Here is a 7456-nt window from a genome sequence, read left to right as displayed (position 1 = left end):
ATTAGTTTCTCTAATGTAGTAGAATTACAAGTTTCAGGGACTTCCATTGGAAGATCCTAATCAGTTTTTAGCTGAATTCTTGCAAATCTGTGACATTGTTAAGACCAATGGGGTTAATCCTCAGGTCTACATACTTATGGTTTTTCCCTTTGCTGTAAGAGACAAAGCTAGGACATGGTTAGAACCACAACCTAAAGAAAGCCTGAACTCTTGGGAAAAGCTAGTCAATGCCTTCTTGGCAAAGTTCTTTCCACCTCAAAAATTGAGTAAGCTTAGAGTGGAAGTCTAGACCTTCAGACAGAAAGAAGGCGAATCCCTCTATGAAGCTTGGAAAAGATACAAGCAGTTGATTAGAAGGTGTCCTTCTGGCATGCTTTCAGAATGGAGCATCATATGCATATTCTATGATGGTCTATCTGAACTGTCCAAGATGTCATTGGACAACTCTGCTGGAGGATCTCTTCATCTGAAGAAGACGCCTAAAGAAGCCCAGGAACTCATTGAATCGGTTGCAAATAACCAATTCATGTGCACTTCTGAAAGTAATCCTGTAAATAATGGGACAACTCAGAAGAAAGGAGGTCTGGAGATTGATACTCTGAATGCCATACTGGCTCAGAATAAAATATTGACTCAGCAAGTCAATATGATTTCTCAAAGTCTTACTGGAATGCAAGCTGCATCCAGCAATACTAAAGAAGCTTCCTCTGAAGGAGAAGCTTATGATCCTGAGAATCCTGCAATGGAAGAGGTGAATTACATGGGAGAATCCTATGGAAACACCTATAATCTTTTATAGAGGAATCATGCTAATCTCTCATGGAAGGATCAACAGAAGCCTAATCAAGGCTTCAATAATAACAATGGTGGAAGAAACATGTTTGGCAATAGCAAACCTTTTCCATCATCTTCTCAGCAACAGACAGAGAATTCTAAGCAGAGCCACTCTGACTTAGCAACTGCAGTCTTTGATCTATCTAAGACCACTCTCAGTTTCATGACTGAAGCAAGGTCCTCCGTTAGAAATTTGGAGGCACAAGTGGGTCATCTGAGTAAAAGAGTTACTGAACTCCCTCCTAGTACTCTCCCAAGCAATACAGAAGAGAATCCAAAAAGAGAGTGCAAGGCCATAACTATAACCAACATGGCCGAACCTAAATGAGGAAGAAAAGACAGTGATTTCCAATAAGGAAGACCTCAATGGACGTCTACTAGCCACTAAGGAGTTCCCTAATGAGGAACCCAAGGAATCTGAGGCTCATATAGAGACCATAGAGATTCCATTGAACTTACTGTTACCATTCATGAGCTCTTATAAGTATTCTTCCTCTGAAGAGGATGAAGATATTGCTGAAGAGCAAGTTGCTCAATATCTAGGAGAAATCATGAAGTTAAATGCCAAGTTATTTGGTAATGAGACTTGGGAGGATGAACCCCCATTGCTCATCAATGAACTAAATGATCTGGTTCAACTGAAATTACCTCAGAAGAAACAGGATCCTGGAAAATTCTTAATACCTTATACCATAGGCACCATGACCTTTGATAAGGCTCTATGTGACCTAGGGTGAAGTATAAACCTCATGCCCCTCTCTGTAATGGAGAAACTAGGGATCCTTGAGGTGCAAGCTGCAAGAATCTCACTAGAGATGGCAGACAATTCAAGGAAACAAGCTTATGGACTTGTAGAGGATGTCTTGGTAAAGGTTGAAGGCCTTTACATCCCTGCTGACTTCGTAATCCTAGACACTGGGAAGAATAATGATGAATCCATCATCCTTGGCAGACCCTTCCTAGCCACAGCAAAAGCTGTGATTGATGTTGACAGAGGAGAGTTGGTCCTTCAAGTGAATGAGGACTACCTTGTGTTTAAAGCTAAAGAATCTCCTTCTGTACATATGGAGAAGAAGCATGACAAGCTTCTCTCAATGCAGAGTCAAACAGAGCCCCCACAAACTCTAAGTTTAGTATTGGAAGGCCATCATCATGCTCTGAGTATCTGTGAGGCTCCATGAGAGCCCACTGTCAAGCTATTGACATTAAAGAAGAGCTTGTTGGGAGGCAACCCAATTTTTACTTATCTATGTTAAATTTCTATTGTTATTTTATGTTTTCTTTAGGATGATGATCATGTGAAGTCACAAAAACAAAAACTAAAATAAAAAACAGCATTGAAAATAGCACACCATGGAGGATGAGCTTACTGGCGTTTAAACACCAGTAAGGATAGCAGAATGGGCGTTAAACGCCCAGTCTGGCACCATTCTGGGCGTTCAACGCCAGAAAAGGGCACCAGACTGGCGTTTAACGCCAGAAAGGGAAGAAAAGTTGGTGTTTAACGCTAGAAAGGGGAGAAAAGCTGGCGTTAAATGCCAGGACTGGCACTCCAATGGGCATTTACACGCCAAAATGGTGCAGAGATGAGAAATCCTTGACATATCAGAATCTGTGGACCCCACAGGATCCCCACCTACCTCAACTCTCTCTCTCTCTTCTTTACACCTTCCCATTACACCCGCCTCACAATTCAAAATCCTTTCCCTCCTACACCCAACCCCTAATACACGAACCCTACCACTCTCTCCATTCCTATATAAACCCTCATCCCTCATTCATTTCCACACATCATAAACACTCCTTTCCCCCTTGGCCGAACCACTCACACCTCTTCATCTCCTCTATTTTCTCCTTCTTCTACTTCCTTCTTTCTTCTTTTGCTCGAGGACGAGCAAACCTTCTAAGTTTGGTGTGGTAAAAGCGTTGCTTTTTTGTTTTTTCATAACCATTTATGGCACCTAAGGCCGGAGAAATCTCTAGAAAGAGGAAAGAGAAGGCAATTTCTTCCACCTCCGAGTCGTGGGAGATAGAGAGATTCATCTCAAAGGTCCATCAAGACCACTTCTATGAAGTTGTGGCCAAGAAAAAGGTGATCTCCGAGGTCCCTTTCATGCTCAAAAGGAATGAGTATCCGGAGATCCGACATGAGATTCGAAAAAGAGGTTGGGAAGTTCTCACCAACCCCATTCTACAAGTTGGAATCTTAATGGTTCAAGAGTTCTATGCTAATGCATGGGTCACCAAAAACCATGATCAAAGTGTGAACCCGAACCCAAAGAATTGGCTTACAATGGTTCGGGGAAAATACTTAGATTTCAGTCCGGAAAATATAAGGTTGGCATTCAACTTGCCAATGATGCAAGGAGATGCACGCACCTACACTAGAAGGGTCAACTTTGATCAAAGGTTGGACCAAGTCTTCATGGACATATGTGTGGAAGGAGCTCAGTGGAAAAGAGACTCCAAAGGCAAGCTAGTTCAATTAAGAATGCTTGACCTCAAACCTGTGGCTAGGGGATGGTTGGAGTTCATCCAACGCTCTATCATTCCTACTAGCAACCGGTCTGAAGTTACAATAGACCGGGCTATCATGATCCATAGCATCATGATTGGAGAGGAAGTAGAAGTTTATGAGGTCATATCTCTAGAACTCTACAAAGTGGCTGATAAAACCTCCACTTTTGCAAGGTTAGCCTTCCCTTATCTCATCTGTCACCTATGTAATTTAGCTGGAGTTGTCATAGGAGAAGACATCCTCATTGAAGAGGACAAGCCCATCACTAAAAAGAGGATGGAACAAATGAGAGAGCCCACTTATGGACCTCAGCAAGAGCATGAGGAAGTCCCTCATCAAGAAATCCCTGAGATGCCTCAAGGGATGCATTTTCCTCCACACAACTATTGGGAGCAAATCAACACCTCCTTAGGAGACCTAAGTTCCAATATGGAGCAACTAAAAATGGAGCACCAAGAGCACTCTATTATTCTCCATGAAATTAGAGAGGATCAAATAGCCATGAGGGAAGAGCAACAAAGGCAAGGAAGAGACATAGAGGAGCTCAAGCACTCCATAAGATCTTCAAGAGGAAGAACTAGCCGCCATCACTAAGGTGGACCCGTTCTTTAATTTTCTTGTTCTTTATTTTTTTGTTTTTCGAAAATTATGCTTTATGTCTTGTCTATGTTTGTGTCTTTATTACATGATCATTAGTGTCTAGTGTCTATGCCTTAAAGCTATGAATATCCTATGAATCCATCACCTTTCTTAAATGAAAAATATTTTCTGAAAAAGAAAGAGAAGTACATGAATTTTGAATTTTAAAATAGTTTAATTATTTTGATGTGGTGGCAATACTTTTTGTTTTTCTGAATGAATGCTTGAACAGTGCATATTTTTGAATTTGTTGTTTGTGAATGTTAAAATTGTTGGCTCTTGAAAAAATAATGAAAAAGGAGAAATGTTATTGATAATCTGAAAAATCATAAAATTGATTTTTGAAGCAAGAAAAAGCAGTGAATAGAAAAAAAATTTATGCAAAAAAATAGGAAGAAAAAGAAAAAGCAAGTAGAAAAAGCCAGTAACCCTTTAAACCAAAAGGCAAGGGTAGAAAAAGGATCCAAGGCTTTGAGCATTAATGGATAGGAGGGCCCAAAGGAATAAAATCCTAGCCTAAGTGGCTGAACCAAGCTGTCCCTAACTATGTGCTTGTGGCGTGAAGGTATAAAGTGAAAAGCTTGAGACTGAGCGGTTAAAGTCATGGTCCGAAGCAAAAAGAGTGTGCTTAAGAGCTCTGGACACCTACAATTGGGGACTCTAGCAAAGCTGAGTCACAATCTGAAAAGGTTCACCCAGTTATGTGTCTGTGGCATTTATGTATCCGGTGGTAATACTGGAAAACAAAATGCTTAGGGTCACGGCCAAGACTCATAAAGTAACTGTGTTCAAGAATCAACATACTGAACTAGGAGAATCAATAACACTATATGAATTCTAAGTTCCTATAGATGCCAATCATTCTGAACTTCAAAGGATAAAGTGAGATGCCAAAACTGTTCAGAAGCAAAAAGCTAATGGCCCCGCTCATCTAATTAAGACTGATCTTCATAGATGTTTTCAAAATTTATTGTATATTCTCTTCTTTTTATCCTATTTTGTTTTTAGTTTCTTGGGGACAAGCAATAATTTAAGTTTGGTGTTGTGATGAGCGGATAATTTATACCCTTTTTGGCATTATTTTTACATAGTTTTTAGTATGTTTTTATTACTTTTTATTATATTTTTATTAGTTTTTATTCAAAAATAACATTTCTAGACTTGACTATGAGTTTTTGTATTTTTCTATGATTTCAGGTATTTTCTGGCTGAAATTGATGGACCTGAGTAAAAATCTGATTCAGAGGCTGAAAAAGGACTGCAGATGCTATTGGATTCTAACCTCCCTGCACTCGAAGTGGATTTTCTAGAGCTGCAGAAGTCCAATTGGCACTCTCTTAATTGCGTTGGAATGTAGACATCCTGGGCTTTCCAGCAATATATAATAGTCTATATTTTTTCCGAGATTTGATGGCCCAAACTGGCGTTGAATGTCAGCCCAAGGAATTCTGGCGTAAAACGCCCAAACTAGCACCAGAATTGGAGTTAAACGTCCAAACTGGCACCAAAGCTGGCGTTTAACTCCAGGAACAGCCTAAGCATGAAAAAGCTTCAATGCTCAGCCCAAGAACACACCAAGTGGGCCCCGAAAGTGGATTTCTGCATCATTTACTTATTTCTGTAAACCCTAGACCATTAGTTCATTATAAATAGGACCTTTTACTATTGTATTTTCATCTATGTTTTATCTTTGGAACTTGTATGTTCACGTTTGGAGAGGCTAGCCTCATGGCCATGCCTAGACTTTTCACTTATGTATTTTCAACGATGGAGTTTCTACACCCCATAGATTAAGGTGTGAAGCTCTGCTGTTCTTCATGAATTAATACAAGTACTATTGTTTTTCTCTTTAATTCACGCCTACTTCTTCTCTAAGATATCCACTCGCACTTCAACCTGATGAATGTGATGATCTGTGACACTCATCATCATTCTCACCAATGAGCGCGTGCCTGACAACCACGTCTGTTCTATCTGCAATAGCTTGAGTGCGTATCTCTTGGGTTTCTAATCTAAGATTAGAACCTTCGTGGTATAGGCTAGAATTATTGGCAGCCATTCCTGGGATCCAGAAAGTCTAAACCTTGTCTGTGGTATTCCAAGTAGGATCTGGAAAGGGATGATTGTGACGAGCTTCAAACCTGTGAATGTGGGGCACAAGTGATAGTGCGCAAAAGGACAATGGTCCTATTCCGACGCTAGCGGGAACCGACAGATGATTAGCCGTGCGGCGACAGCGCATATGGATTTGTTTTCATCTGAGAGGATCATACAGCTTACCATGGAAGGATGTAACGCATGGTTGGAAGAAGGCAATAGGAAAGCAGAGGTTCAGAAGCAACAAAGCATCTCCATACGCTTATCTGAAATTCCCACCAATGAATTACATAAGTATTTCTATCTTATTTTATATTTTATTTATATTTTAATTATCAAAACCTCAAAACCATTTGAATCTGCCTGACTGAGATTTACAAGATGACCATAGCTTGCTTCAAGCCGACAATCTCCGAGGGATCGACCCTTACTCACGTAAGGTATTACTTGGACGACCCAGTGCACTTGCTGGTTAGTTGTGCGAAGTTGTGAAAAAGAGTTGAGATTACAATTGTGCGTACCAAGTTTTTGGCACCATTGAGATCACAATTTCGTGCACCACATACTAAAAACAAAACTTATACTACAAGCAAAATGCAATTCAACAATAACTAAACTAATCAAAACAAACTAAGAAACAACCAGTCAATCAAAGCAAAATGTATAAGAGTATAGGAAATAACAAAAACTACCTACAATGGCAATTCCAATCACTTATTAACCAAATCTAAAAGAGAGTGGAAAGAGTTTACCATGGTGGGATGTCTCCCACCTAGCACTTTTAGTTTAAGTCCTTAAGTTGGACATTTGGTGGGGGTCCTTGCTAAGGTGGTTTATGCTTGAATTCATCTTTGAATCTCCACCAATGTTTGTATCTCCAATGTCTACCGGGATCCCAAATTAGGCGCACAAGGCCTTCAAGTAAGCTTTGGTAGATGACAAGGCCCCAAGAGTTTTGATTGTTGAGATGAATACCGGGGTCCCAAACCTTATTCTTGCACCCATTTTCTTGTTGACTACCATAGTTAAATCTGGGTGACAAGGCTTGTGAATTCTCAATTAAGCATCCAAACATTCTCCTAGACCCTTGCAATTTGGTTCTACACTAACCATGGCTATTCAACTTTGAGCATGCAACCATCATGAACTTAGAGTGATGTTTCCAACCACTACACAACTCTCTCCTACTCTTAACTCCACAAAGAGCTCTAAGTTGACCATCATTTTCAATCAAACCTTATTCAAGTGAGAAAGTAAAGCTTAGGGATAGGAATTTTACCCATTTGAATGTTGTGTTGGATGATGGTGACTTAGGAAGGGGAACCTCCCTACACTTAGCCGATGCGAGATCCATTCCCTTGTGGTCTT

At 40.2% G+C, this 7456-nt stretch overlaps 1 non-coding gene across 1 annotated transcript; it reads right to left on the bottom strand.

Annotated features, from left to right (window-relative positions):
• Positions 1–268: 268 nt before the first annotated feature.
• On the bottom strand, positions 269–372 carry LOC148544751 (small nucleolar RNA R71). Its single transcript, XR_015901693.1, has one exon. It is a non-coding gene; the product is annotated as a small nucleolar RNA R71 (small nucleolar RNA).
• Positions 373–7456: the final 7084 nt, after the last annotated feature.

The sequence above is a fragment of the Arachis ipaensis genome, chromosome B9 (assembly GCF_059453495.1).
Source record: "Arachis ipaensis isolate K30076 ecotype BB chromosome B9, ASM5945349v1, whole genome shotgun sequence".
NCBI lineage: Eukaryota > Viridiplantae > Streptophyta > Magnoliopsida > Fabales > Fabaceae > Arachis > Arachis ipaensis.
The sequence above is the reverse complement of the archived record's forward strand: the minus strand, read 5'-3'. Positions and strand labels throughout refer to the sequence as shown.